Below are 14,519 nucleotides of genomic sequence, written 5' to 3' on the forward strand. Positions count from 1 at the left end.
CGTCCATGTCGCTGACAAATATATTAAATAGTGCCGGCCCCATACTGACTCCTGAGGGACACGACTCATCACTGATCTCCACTTGGGCATGAAGCCGTTGACCACAACTCTCTGAGTGCAACCATCCAGCCAATTCCTTGCCCATGGAGTTGCTCATCCATCATATCCACGACTCTCCAATTTGGAGACAAGGATGTCATGCAGGACAGTGTCAAATGCCTTGCAGAAGTCCAGGTAGATGACGGCAGCTGCTCTTCCCCTATCCACCAGTGCTGTAACCCTGCTGTAGAAGGCTACCAGATTTTTCAGGCATGATCTGCCCTTACTGGAGCCACGCTGACTGTCACCAAGCACCTCTTTGTTTTCCACGTGCCTTGGAATAGTTCCCAGGAGGCTCTGCAGTACCTCATTCTCCCAGTCTGTTCCTTTGTATTCTGTGAATTGGCTAGTGTGGCTAGAGCACTTGACAGTGAAGACTGAAGCAAAAAAGTCATTGACTACCCCAGCCTCCTCCATGTACCACGTAACCAGGTCTCCCATTTCCTTCAGCAGAGGGCCCACGTTTTCCCTAGTCTTACTTTTATCACCAATATACCTGTAGAAGCCCTTCCTGTTGCCCCTGACGCTCCTGACAAGAGTCAATTCTGGTGGGGCTTAGCTTTCTGAACTTGATCCCTGGCTGCTCGGTAAATGTTCCTGCATTCCTCCTAGGAGGCTCAAGGGAGACCTTATCGCCCCACTGCCCCACGCGTGGTCCCACAGCCATGCTGCCAAGGCACCGCACATGGCAGTGCCCGATCAGGGCTGAGTCAAGCTCTTACTGACCGCACCAGGGACAATAGACATGGAAGACAGAATGCAATGCACAGGAAAAATTACACATAATAAGCAACCAAATAACAGTAGTTTTGTAGCCACGGCCACCCTCATGTCCAGTCTCCAAATGGGGTCCTGCTATCATTTGTCTTCAGTTGTTTGGTTAATTCTTGTAATTCCTGTATCTTCACGTGTACCAAGTGGGAATGATCACTCAGGTTCATATAAGACATACCTGCAAAGTCCTCGCAATCATGACCATGGACAAGTAACAAAAATCAATCCCAGCTCTATTTTGTAGCGTAGCATGCCTTATTAATATTTACGTCAAGCAGCAAGCCAGGTAGCGCAGCACTAGTGGCATCACTAAATTTACTTAGTCAGCACGCTAGGCGATTCAGGGTGGTTAACGCTCGAGCACTAGCCAAACCAGGTTCCGTACTATTCACCCACCATGACACTGAGTTGTTTTTCCCTGTATAGGTGAAAAATGTGCAGTAGGTCGCTGGCAACGAGCCCAGGAGGCTCAATTCTTGGGACGGGAGGCTTGGTGTCTGCCCAGCTCTGGATAACCAACCATTCCAGGAGTCGCTCCAGGCCTCGCAGCGTGGCTCTCAGGCCATGGCTTGGTCACATAAGCGGGCTAGCCGTTCCCGTCTCAGCAGCGCTCCGACCCGACAGATGCAAAAGGGGTGCTGCGGTGCAGCAAGACTCAGGCACGTAATATCCTGGCCTGTGGCATTAGCCATGGTCACCCATACGTTCTGTTGAGGCTGTGGGATGATCCACGCTGACCTGGAAAACAGCCGGGGGGGAGTGGGGGTGGGGTGATGGCGGGGGGGGGAATCATGGCCACGGGCCGCGGGGAGGCTGCGGCAGCCTTCAGGAGCACGCTGCGTCTGTCCCAGACGGTTCTCCCCACTCTCCTCTTCATCTGCAGCGCATGCCCTACTCCTCTCCCTCACCATGACGTGCTGAGGGTATGTTTGCCATTCCCTCGTGTACCACCTCTGCCTCCCGCATGGCAGACAGGGGGATGGTGCTGAGGCCTCCTCAAAGCACAGAGCCCCGTGGGATGTGCGGGGCTGCAATTCCCTCCGTATAACACATCCTACTCGGACAACAGCAAAGGCTGGCTGTTGTTCAGCCAAGTTCAGGTGCGGTGAGGGACTGCTGTATCCCAGGTGCCTTTGCTCCCATCTTTTTCTTGAAAAAGGCCCAGCCCCAGGACAGGCCTCAAACCCCACCTTCCTGGAAGGGCTTCCAAGATCAGAGGTGTGTTGGGGCAGGAACACAGCGGTGACTTTTCCAGCGCTCCACTTCCTATATCCAATGGCCTTTGTCACCATTTGGAGATGTTCCTGGTAGATTTGTCAAGATCCTGTGGAAAAGAACAGGGCAGAAGGGAGGTGACAGTTTCTCAGGACAAGAAGGGAAATCTCTCGTCTCTCTCCCGACCTGCGCCATCTCCTTGTTGCTGACCTCATAGGCCTTCAAATGACACGTGCTGATGTCAGAGGGGGATGTCAGAGGGTCAGAGCAGAGGCGTGTTGGGGCAGGCAGACAGTGGGGACTTCTCCAGCACTCCAATCCTTTATTCTATGGCCTTTGTCACCATGTGGAGATGTTCCTGGTGGCTTTGCCAGGAACTGCTGCTAAAGAACTGGGCAGAAGGGAGGTGACTGTTTCTCAGGACAAGAAAGGAAATCTCTCGTCTCTCTCCTGAGCTGTGCTGTCTCCATGCTGCTGACATCATAAGCCTTCAGATGACACGTGCTGATGTCACAAAGGGATGCACTGCATCACCAGGATATCTTCACTGGAGCAGCGCCAGTGCCGGCACTTCCCTGCAAGGCCTGGTCCCTGCTGGGCACTGCTTGGGTGCTCCCCACCGCTGTCCTTCTGTGGCCAGGAGTGGGGGCAGCAGGCAGCAAGGTTGCACTGGGCGACCCTCGCTGACGGGCGGAGGAGCAGGGGCACCTTGCAGAGGAGCTGTGGTTGAGGAGCCAGGGCGGGCATCCCTTGTCCTGAGCTGAGGGCCAGCAGCAAGTGAGATGGAGGGTTGCTGGAGTGTGACCATCACCTCTGATCTGACTTCTGCATTCCCAGTGCTCCTGCAGCTCTCCCCCAAAGGTGAGGGTGTCAGGAGCCCCTTCCCAAGGGGTGGCCGAGGGGCTGTCAGCTGTCCAGAGCTTCATGTCCAGGGCTTTGGGAGGAGGCTGGATAGGGCTGATGGCTGCTGCAAGAGCCCTGCCTGAGGGTCCTTCTGGGCTGAGGGGACAATGTGGCAGTCAGGATTCCTGGGTCCTGATGCTAGGGCTGCCCTGAGCCCCAGGGCTCCTCTGGGCATGGCTCAGACTTCTCCTGATGGGGACAATCCAGGGCCAGGTTTCCCTGGGAGCTGGTGCCTCTTTGGAATCTGGCTCTGGGAGGAAAGACCTCTGGTGTCCCAGAGACTGGTGTGGCCTGCAGCTCCCACAGGCCTCTCAGGGATGTGCCAGAAATTCCTGTGTTGGAAATCAAGCCTTCCTCTTCTACTGCTCTCCTTCAGGGGAACCTCTGTTCCTTCTCTTCTGTGCAGCCAGGCTGGCACAGCATGTCCTGGGTGTTGAGATGCCATCCCTGGGTGGCCACAGTCCTGGTGCTGAACCCTTTCCATCTCCATTACTGTGGTGGTGTTATCCAGCTACGCAGTTGAACTCCACGGCAACTGCTCTTTCACTTCCAACCTACAGCACCTGTGGGAACAGTGTGAAGCTGAGGCAGGGGAAGTTTAGGCTGGACATCAGGAAGAGGTTCTTCACCGAGAGGGTGGTCACACACTGGAACAGGCTCCCCAGTGAAGTAGTCACTGCACCAAGCCTGTCTGAATTTAAGAAGAGATTGGACTGGGCACTTAGTCACATGGTCTAAACTTTTGGGCAGACCTGTGCGGTGCCAGGAGTTGGACCTGATGATCCTTATGGGTCCCTTCCAACTCGGGATATTCTATGATTCTATGATTCTACGAGGAAAAGGGGGAGAAAATATGATGAAAAGACCTCAGGGGTTGAGGCAGAGCACGAGGTCACCCACCAAATACCATCATGGGCACCAATTATCATCACGGGAAAGGCAGACTTAGCATAGGTAGATTAATAGAATGTATTGCCTATTACCAGTGGACTACAACCAGCAGGAACCACAAGCAAACTAAAAACACCATTCCCCCCATCCAGCCCCTTGTAACTCCTTCCCCTGAGTGGTGCAGGGGAATGGGGATTGCAGTCAGTCCATGACACTTGTCTCCACCGCTCCTTGACAATCCATCTCTGCCCTCTCTGGGTCTCTCCTGTGGGATGCCCTCCTTCCTGAATGGGTCCTGCGTGGGGCCCAAAGGGTTGAGATAATAACAGATATGACCAGATCATGTTAAAATAAAATGGTTACAAGCATTATGTCTGCTTCATAGCTGCTGACCACAAGGTGTATTTTTTTATTTATTTTTTAATCTCGGTGTAGTAGTTGTGTTTCGCCTCAGAATTCTGTTAGATAGCACATTACGTACTCGGTGTATTCCCTGTTGTGCTGGGGGCTTTCTGGGGGCTGGTTTATGGTTATTAGTTTACTCTACTGGGTGACGCTGCCTCATGTTATGATGAAATTGCTGGTCATGAGACTAATCTGGTAGTTGTACTCAGCATTGCTGTCACCTCCATACTTGAGGAACCTTCTCTCGGAAACTATTCATAATTAACAGTCTTTACCTTTTCTCCTCGGGGAGACAATCTATGGGAGGGATGAGGGGGGACACTTCTTCTCCCTACTTCTTCCCTCTCCATTTCTCCTTCACCTCCCCCTTTCTCCTCCAGGCTAGTTACAATAGCTCTTCAAAACTTTCAATATCCTTGGGATGTTCAAACCAACTTATTCTTATTTCTCCTGAATGTGTTTCAGGTTTTGTTTAAGGTTAGGGTAACCTACTTCTAGAATGCCACACAGTGATGTGCCTTGAGGCAGGATAATTGTGAGTGGCAGGGAATGTGGGAGGATATGGGCAGGCACCTAGAACTGTAGGCACCTGCAATGCTTTGTTACTTCACCCATGAACAAGTGCAGAATCCTAAAAAAATAATCACAGAATGCTTGAAAAAGGACTGTCATCACCCTGGCAATTCCAAAGAGACAGAAATCACTGCAATGTGCTGGGGCTTGGCCTTTGCTTACTGAGTTGCAATCTACACAACTCCAATCCCTGCGACTGGGCCACAGAACCAACCTGTGCCTGTATCAGTCATACGTAGACATGAGAAGAAACAAGAGAGATAAAATCAGCTTGTTTAGCAAGGAAAGAAGCTCCTACTCATACAGGGAAGGAGGAAGAAGATGACAAGGCAGGCTACTCCCAAGCAGGGCCATCAGAGGAACAGGTGGATGAAGAGTGAGATAACATAAAATCATCAGTAAGCACCTGATCACTGTTCCTTGGGGAGTTGTGAGATGTGTAAAAAGATTTCAGCCATCATCTAGGCCAGCACATTGTCACCCGGCTGATCTGATACTGGGATAACAGGGCCAGTAGCCTGGAATTAGAGGGCAGGGATGCCAAGCAGCTGGGATCCCTCCCCAGGGAAGGGGGCATTAACAAAGCAGTTGGAAAGGGGGCACAAACCCTCACTCTCTTGAGGCAACTCCTGTCAGGTGTAAAGGAAAGGTATCCCTTCAAGGAAGATGTTGCATGTCACCCAGGCAAATGGACCACCAGGGAGAGAGGGAGCCTGTATCTGATGGAATTGGCCATGCTGGAGGTGATTTATGCACATTAAACACTTTTCTACCTTGCCTAGTCTCTCATGGTAACCTTCTGTTGTGGGGTTGCTCAGGGTCAAAGTGCCAGTAGCTACCCAAATGGTGCACCAGTGGCAATATGGCACTATCCGAGACTCCCTGATTACCATATATATGCTGATTCATTAACTGGAGAGCCAAGGACTGATCAGCAAAATTTGTTCACCCTTTAATAATCCCATAGGGTCAGTGCAAATGTCTAATGGAGAGCTGCAACTAACAGTGGAGTACTGAGTCTAGAATGAAGTCACACCAGATTCAGTAGGTCATCTATAGTCTTCTCTCCTTACAGTCTTAGCTCTAAGAGCAGTTAAATGATCCCTTACAGTATCTGAATGCTGCTGTCCGATCCCTTCCTGGGATCATAAGGAACCAGTACCTCCAGGCCAGAACACTCTCCCTGTACCCGTGGATGCACGCCCTAAGGTCCCATGAACTGTTAAGGGTGTAGTTTGCAAAGTAACCACTGATTTTGTCCCCACCCACCAGCTGTTGTACCCCTGCAGAGTCCTGCCTCAAGGCACAAAGGGCAGGGAGACCTTGCTGGTGAGAGCTGAGGCCCTGTGGAGATGTCCGTGACACAACAGCCATTACAGCCAAGGGACATGTAGAAGAGAAAGGAAAAAGAGAACATTTAAAAGAGAACAGAACAGTTAAAAGAGAACAGAACATTTAAAAGAGAACAGAATAGGTTTAGCTCTCCCTGTGACACATGACTCCTTTTGCTCTGCTGACAGCCTCTGCAGGCTGCCCTGCACAAAAGGAGTAGGGACAGGTTCAGTTGTCCTACATGTGGCATCTGCTGCCATTTCAGTTACCCAAAGGACATATGCCTCCACCACACTCCCAGGGGATCATCCACAAATTTCACCAGATGTTTGCATCTGAACAGCTCCTGCCTGTCCTCCATCTCCACTAAGGAGCTATCGTGGCTCAGTAATTCGCATTAAGCTGCCTATGTTGTGGACACCTGAACTGAGGCCAGAGGAATCCCAGCTCCTGCGGGTCTGCGGCAGACATGGGAGGGAGCTGAGACCCCTTCCAGCCCCAGGAATAACAAGCAGCATGAGATGCCTCGACTGACTCTGCTGAATTCCTTCCTCAAGTGGGGATGAAGGAGATCAGTCCCTGACCACGACTTCATGTCCAAACTGATACTGGGACAACAAGATGAGATTGTTACACTTAAATTGGTTTTCTGCTAGGAGAAATGACCCAGGTGTGAAGAAGTGTGTGTGCCAGGTGAGGGAGGGAACCCCAGGGATCCCTTTGGGCTGTTTCCCAGCAGGTTCCCCTGCAGCCCCAGGGCCATGGGCAGGGAGCCTGGTGGGGGGCAGAGCAAGGGAGGCCTTGGGCTGGGCCTGTGCTGCTGAGCTGGGCCGGGCTCCTGGGCCCAAGGGGAGCTCCTGGCAAGCGGGCAGCGCTGCAGAGAGCCAGCTCTGCCCAGGAGCAGCTCCTCTGCCCAGCGCAGCAGGGCTGGGGGCACTGCCTGCAGAGACAGAGTGGGTAAAGGCAGGCAGAAGTGGCAGGATGCACAGAGCTCACTGGGGGAGAACACTTGCCAGCCCTGACCCCGGTAAGTCTCTGGCTGGAGGGCAATGCAGCCGCAGCTCCTGGAGGAAGGAGAAGCCGCGGGTGCAGGCAGGGGTGCCCAGGGCTGTGGTGCAGAGCAGGGTCCCTGCTGTGCCCCAGGGGCTGTGTGCCGGGGCAGGGCCTCTGCCGCCTGCCAGGCTCAGCACTCAGCCTGCCCGGGGAGCTGCCCAGGGCGCTGCGCGGAGAAGCTGCGGGTGGAAGGAGCCCCCCCGGCAGGGCAGGGTCCTGCTGCTGGCGGGAGGCTGCTGCCTGGGGCAGCCTGCTCACAGCTCCATTGTACGACAAGGGCATTTCCCAAGCAATTTTTTCTAAGCAAACAAGGTCAAAATAGGGATTTTCTGCCCTCTTTTCAATTGCCTACTCTACTGGACAGGAGGGGAAGCAGGAAGAAGTGGAAGAGGAGCTGTGAGTTTGAGCACATTGCTGAGACTCCTGAACTGTAACTCTGAGGATCGGTATGTTTGTGAGCTGCCCCAAATGTACCTTCAGCCTCTCCTCTTCATACTGAAAGTGACAGCATCAACTTTGCTGAACCCAGCAGGGCTTTCTGACAGGTCCTTTTGCACCTGCAAAGATGCACATGCACCTAGGCAGTCTCTTGCATACAGGCAGGTTTCTGAAGGGCAACGATTACTGCACACAGATTTGGTTGAGGCTGTGAGCAGAAACAGGAATAAGACATGAGACAGGGAAACAACTCCCAGAAATAAAACCTTCAGGCATCAGGGATATGATCAAGGAATGAGGGGAAAGTTAATCAGAAATCTTGTCAGAGGGAGAATTCATCAGAAAACTCCATATTATTTCCATTCAGTGCAGACCCCTTCCTCTGAGCATGCCCCCTTGCCTCCTCTCCCACCCAGAAAACCCTCTGCCCTCACGCCCATGGGTCCAAGGCATGGGGCATGTCTTCTGCAGCCAGAGCTCCAGCAGAGCAGAGGTGCATCTCTCCAGCCATGCGCCCATTTCCACCTGTGCTGCAACTGCAGAGGGGGTCAGCTGCCTGGGGGTCGTGGGCAATGCAGTTTTTGAGGCTGGGGAGAGAGTTGACTTTCCCTTCACGAAAGACCATCACTAGGCCATTTGGTTATCTCCTTGGGGTGTCCTTTCAATCTGTGAGCTGTCCTGCAGGATGCAAATCTTTTCCATAGCATCTCTGTGTTATGTGAAACCCAGGGAAGAAGCAGAGAGATGCTACATGCAACTGTCGGGTTGGTGAAACGAATGATGGGTGTCCTTGACTAGAGGTGTGGTGCTGCGACCTTGTTCAGGTACCTTGAGAAAGGCTGGGCATTGACAGATTGGCAGTGGATTCATCTGGTCTCAGCAGCATCTGGCTTCTTTTCAGGGTAACATAAATGTGATTGCCCTCCATCTACAAAAGCTCTGGGCCATTGGAGACAAGTCCAGCCAGCTCCCTCACTCTGCTCTGAGCCACAGGGAATCCCTTTGCCTCTCAGGTCTCACAACCATTCCCTGTGAGTGCAGCAGAAATGCTCAGGATTTCTGACTTTAGAGAACACTGTTTGGGCATGAAGAGGGGGAAGAGAATGTGTATAAAAAATTGCCCCTAAAACTCCTTTCTGCCAACTACATTATGTAGCTCCGGAATGCAGATGTTAACATGCTGACATGAAGATGATCAGCATGCTGGAGCACCTCTCCTTCGAAGAAAGGCTGAGAGAGCTGGGGCTGATCAGGGTGACCTCACTGCAGCTTTTCCATATTTAAAGGGGTCTTATAAAAAAGATGGAGAGCTATTTTTTTGATCAATCAAATCATGACAGGATCAGGGGAAATTTGTTAAACTAAAAGAGGGGAGATTTAGATTAGAGATTAGCAGGAAATTCTTCACTCAGAGGGAGGCGAGGTACTGAAACATATTGCCCAGATAGGCTGTGAATGTCCTATTCCTAGAGGTGTTCAGGACCAGGTTGGATGAGGTCCTGGACATCCTGACCTAGTGGGTAGCATCCCTGCCCATGGCAAGGCGTTTGGAAATGGATTATCTGTAAGGTCTCTTCCAACCCGAGCCATTCTGTGATTCTATGCTCTTTTGCGTAAGAAGGGATTTCATCTGACAAAATCTGAAAATAAAACCTTGCCCTCCTGCTATGTTCCTATGTACTCCCTGCACTGGGTCAGGACTGATTCCCTCGCGAGACCAGCAGCAGAGGCGCCTGCTCCTCATTGCACACTGAACCTTAAAAATGAAGCTCGTGTCATGGAGCTAAATGAAAGATTCCAGCAGAGAAACAAAAAGCATTTGAGTATGGCAGGGGGAGGTCTACAAGAAATGGCACAGGGTTCACTCAGAGAAACCTGTCCTAACTTTTCATTGCCTTTTACTACATGTACACATCTCCATACCCAACAGGCGTCAGATGTCCAACAGCAGCTCCATCAGCGAGTTCCTCCTCCTGCCATTCGCAGACACGCGGGAGCTGCAGCTCCTGCACTCTGGGCTCTTCCTGGCCATCTACCTGGCTGCCCTCCTGGGCAACGGCCTCATCCTCACCGCCGTAGCCTGCGACCACTGCCTCCACACCCCCATGTACTTCTTCCTCCTCAACCTCGCCCTCCTCGACTTGGGCTGCATCTCCACCACTCTCCCCAAAGCCGTGGTCAATTGCCTCTGGGACACCAGGGCCATTTCCTATGCAGGATGTGCTGCCCAGGTCTTTTTGTTTTCAGCAGAGTATTATCTTCTCACTGTCATGTCCTACGACCGCTACGTTGCCATCTGCAAGCCCCTGCACTACGGGACCCTCCTGGGCAGCAGAGCTTGTGCCCAGATGGCAGCAGCTGCCTGGGGCAGTGGCTTTCTCCATGCTGTGCTGCACACTGCTAATGCATTTTCTCTGACACTTTGCCAAGGCAATGCTGTGGACCAGTTCTTCTGTGAAGTTCCAAAGGTCCTCAAGCTCTCCTGCTCAAACTCCTACCTCAGGAAAGTTTGGATAATTATGGTTGGATTCTGTTTAGCGTCTGGGTGTTTTGTTTTCATCGTGCTGTCCTATGTGCAGATTTTCAGGGCTGTACTGAGGATGCCCTCTGAGCAGGGACAGCTCAAAGCTTTTTCCACGTGCCTCCCTCACCTGGCCGTGGTCTCCCTGTTTCTCAGCATGACCATATTTGCCTACCTAAAGTCCCCCTCCATCTCACCATCTCTGGACCTGGTAGTGGCAGTTCTGTACTCGGTTGTACCTCCAGCATTGAACCCCCTCATCTACAGCATGAGAAACAAGGAGCTTAAGAGTGCTGTTAGGAAAGTGATTGCATGGATATTTCTGATTAGTGATAAATTTCCCCTCTATCTACACAAACGACTTCCCTTGCAGGCCTGCTCCTTGTTTATCATTATTGAAGTTTTTATCCTCAGTATCATTTGCATTTACTAATTTCTTAGAAATATGTTTCTTTATTCATCGGCCATCTACTGCGGAATGAAACTGTTCTGTTTACTCTTGAGGCTTTATAATATGTGTATAACAGCAGGCCAGAGTAAACTCTGTGATAGCATCTGCCTAATAAAATTGCATCTCCCCAGTGCTCTTCTTGAAGACTTGGTTCTTCTTTCAAAGCTGGTGCCAAGACCAGGGCTGAGCAGCTGCTCCCCGAAAAGCCTGTTGCTCCACGGATAAGGGAAAGAAAAAGCTCATTTTGTGAGCTGTGAGAGACCGAGGGTAGGATTTAGGAGTAACCTGTTGGTGTCTGATGACAGCAGAAATGGTGAACAGTCACTGAGGTACACAGCCGTGACTGTCCCACAACTGTCAGGGCAGAGGACATCCTCCAGGAAATTAATGGGGAGCTGCCTGAAGAGCCCAGGTGTTCTCCCTGAGTAGCATGTGCCCAGAGTGGTCAGTGACTGGAGCCCCACAAAGTGAGAGATCACTTCCCCCAAGATGAAGTCTCCATAGGGAGAGTGCCAAACTTAGATGTCCACAGGCACACAAGGACTCTGCAATGCCTGGGGGATTCAGTGGGGGACCATCACGCACAAGGTGGGGAGTATGGAGAGGAATTGCTGTCATCTCCGAGGAATTACCATCAGGTGGATCTAGAAAGACAGCTGGAAACCTCTGGTGTCCTTGAAATGTTCCCTAGTCTTTCCGAGCACCTGCCACAACCATGGAACCCAGTGAGAGGGTTTGGCAGCAGTGATCCCAACCCAGCTGGGTCTACTTCTCACCCTGTGCAGCTGTGTCTGTTTGCTTCTGTCCTTCAGTTCCCAGGGCCAGCACGCATCCTTGAGACAGTTTCCCCCAAGCTATCTGTTGGCCCTTACCTCAAAAGTCACCACCGGACGAGGCTTCTCAGCTCATGTACACTTGAAGGACTGGAGTGAAGCTGTGATCACAGAAAGAGCAAGCCCTTGGATCCTTGCAACATCCTTGGATCTCTGCATGGCTGGAAGCCTCTGCAAGCCCCATGGGAAAAGAGAGCCTACTGAGAACATCCTGATGCTCCATATACCATCCCCTCAGGCCATCAGGAAAGGTCCCTCAGTCCTAAGATCCAGCCCAGCTTCTTGTTGCATCAGCAACCAGGAGAAATTGCCCCAGAGTACCCAACACTCTTGCGCTAACAAGCAAATACGCCCATGTGTGTACATAAACACACCGTCTTGTACACACACACAAACGTGCACACACGGATACAGCTGAGCACACACAAACCGGTTCAACTGGGAACAGCATTTGCCCAGGGTAGGCAGTGACTGGAGCCTCACAAAGAGAGAGATCAGTCAAGCTGGAGTCACCCATAGGGACAGTACCGCATTAAGATGTCCACAGGCAAAAGATGACTCTGCAGCTCCAGTGGGAGACAGCATGCACAAGGAAGGGAAGACACACAGGGACTGATGCTGTAAAACCTGCCAGGCACCTAAGCACCGCACAGCCATTTTTTCCCCTCTCCCCTCACAGCAGGATGAATGAGAGAATTGAAAAAGGTAAAAGTGTGAGAACTCGTGGGTTCAGATAGTTAACAACTTCATAAGAAAGACAAAAACCAACAAATATAAGGGGAAAAACAAATATGAAAAAAAAACACCTTCATCTCGTATTTATAGGCATTGGTGAGATCCCTTCAGACCCTCCTCTTCTCTAGGCTAAAAACGTCCCTTATCACCCTGAGCCCGTGTGGAAACAAGCAAAACAAGGTCCCTATTTAGAGTCTGTTTTCTGGTGAGTGTGTTTGACAGCAACTGCGCAAGAAGACCCAAGCCCTCAGGTGCTATCCCGAGCAGCTTCCCTTCACGTGATGCAAATGCTGTGGCAAAGACTTATCCCTTGCTCGTCCCCGCCTGCAGTCACAGGACTGCCACACAGCAGCACTGTGCCCAAGCTCCAGGAGCAATCGGGCCCAACCCAACACAAGGCCCCGGAGGAGAGCGCGGAAGTGAGAGCAGAGGAAAGAAGCAGCACCGGTTGCCGGGCTCCGATTGGCTGCCAGAGCCGCCAGGCAAACGGAGCCCCACCCCCTGCCGGCTGCCTGGGGCTCGCTGCCATGGCAACCGTGCGACCGCCTGACCAGGCAGGGCGGGCGCCGCCATCTTAGGAGTCGTGGGCGGGCTGGGGGCGTCTCGGGGCCTGAGGGGGGGACCTGGCCTGTGTGCCCGGGGCGCCCCTGCCCGCCCCTGCCTTTGCTCGCTCCCTGTGCCTCACCGCCTTGTCTTCCCTTTTCTTTGCGGTGTCGAACGCCCGAGAAGCCCGACAGGCTCAGGAAGGCGGCCATTCAGTTGCACAAGAAGCAATAGGGCTGGATGCTCCTGGAATGCTGCTTGTTGCTGGCCAGGGCGGCACCCTGCCACAGTCACGGTGACAGCCTGGCAGCTTTGTGCCTGGGTATCACTGTGAGATCAGGCTAACAGGATGAAGGCTTTGTTCCTCATCCCATCTGCTGAGAGAGGGGTTTTGCCTCTCGGCAGAAGCTATCCCCAGGCTCTCGGCATATTTAAGCAAACTAAATGCAGCTACAGCCTCTTCTTTGTCTGAGACCTGATCTCAGCTGATGAGGAAGTAACGGGACCAGCAAACCCTTTCTGGCTCCAGCAGCTCGGGCCCGGCTGCCCTGGCCCTGGGGCAGGAGGAGCTGCCTGAAGACCCCCAGGGATGGCACGGAGGGGCTGCAGGCCTCCCGGGGGCTGGCTTGTGCCTTGGATGTCCCATCTGTGGGGCTGAGCCCTCTGTGCCCCCAGGAGCTGCCGTGCCCTTCAGAGGGGCTGGGGCTGTGGTGGCAGTGCCCAGAGACCTGCAGCAGCCTGTGGTGGGCACTGCCCTGGGGCCAGCCCAGCATGAGAGGCTGGGCTGGGCTGGGCAGAGGGCAGGAAGGTGGGCAGAGGGCAGGAAGGTGGGAGTGCCTCCACAGGAGAAAGGGATCCCTCAGCCTCTGTCAGACACCCCTTCTGCCTCTCCCCTCATCCAGACCCTGCACCCATGCGGTGCCACGTGCACCCACCCTTCCAACCTGTGATGAGTTTTAGGCCTTGGCGGTAACCAAGGTCACGCCCGTTTTAGGAGGAATCAAAGGGTGTCAGAGGCAACCCCAGGACTCAGGGACCGGGCTCCTGGACATGTCCTGACATCACTCAACAGGTACTGAGTGCCCCACGACGGGAACGGAGCCGGCACACACTTACTCAGGCTGGAGTCTCTCCAGCTTGGCTGCTGCTCCCAAATCCTCTGTTGGGGCAGGGTTCTCAGCCTTCCTCCACCTCTTCCTGACCTCCTTGCTCCTGGGCTGGGCTGGAGGATGGGGAGTCCAAGCATTGTTGCAGAAAAGGGCAAAAGAAGGAAACAGAAAAAGACAATATACTCGTGCAGAAGGTAGTGAAAGTGAAATAGAAAGGAAACGCGGAAAGGTAGAAAAGGAGCTTTTAGGTGGCGAAAAGATGAAAAAATATAAGAAGTTCTAGAAGAAAAAGAAGTCTGAAGATAAACAGGGAGAGAAGGATTCCAAGTAAGCAGGGATTCCAGCATAAGCAGCATTTTTTTTCCTAATTCTTTTCTGGGGGCTTCTCATGTTTTGTTTTTTTTCATAGTTTCTACGTTATTTAGATAGCATAATCTGGCTGGGGATCATGACTGGGGATCATTAGGTTGATCAGTGAAGACAGGAAAGATGTTGCTGAATTGTGTCAGAGCACTAGCTTTGGACCACGTAGTTCGAATCACATCTGCACACCATTCTGGATTAGGTTAAAACTTTTTTTTTTGTTTACTTGCACATATTGCAGAGCTACCCATTGTTAATGATCTGTGTCCCAACCAGGACCT

General features: G+C 52.3%; 1 pseudogene across 1 annotated transcript in view; it reads left to right on the forward strand.

Annotated features, from left to right (window-relative positions):
• The window catches only part of LOC310891824 (olfactory receptor 14C36-like), a 60,712-nt pseudogene extending 49,637 nt beyond the window's left edge, over positions 1–11,075 (forward strand). Inside the window, exon 2 of the transcript in view lies at positions 9,934–11,075. The product of the transcript in view is annotated as an olfactory receptor 14C36-like (transcript). The remainder of the gene's footprint in view (positions 1–9,933) is intronic.
• Positions 11,076–14,519: the final 3,444 nt, after the last annotated feature.

Source organism: Anser anser, assembly GCF_964211835.1.
Source record: "Anser anser genome assembly, contig: HAP1_SCAFFOLD_54, whole genome shotgun sequence".
In the NCBI taxonomy this organism is placed as follows: domain Eukaryota; kingdom Metazoa; phylum Chordata; class Aves; order Anseriformes; family Anatidae; genus Anser; species Anser anser.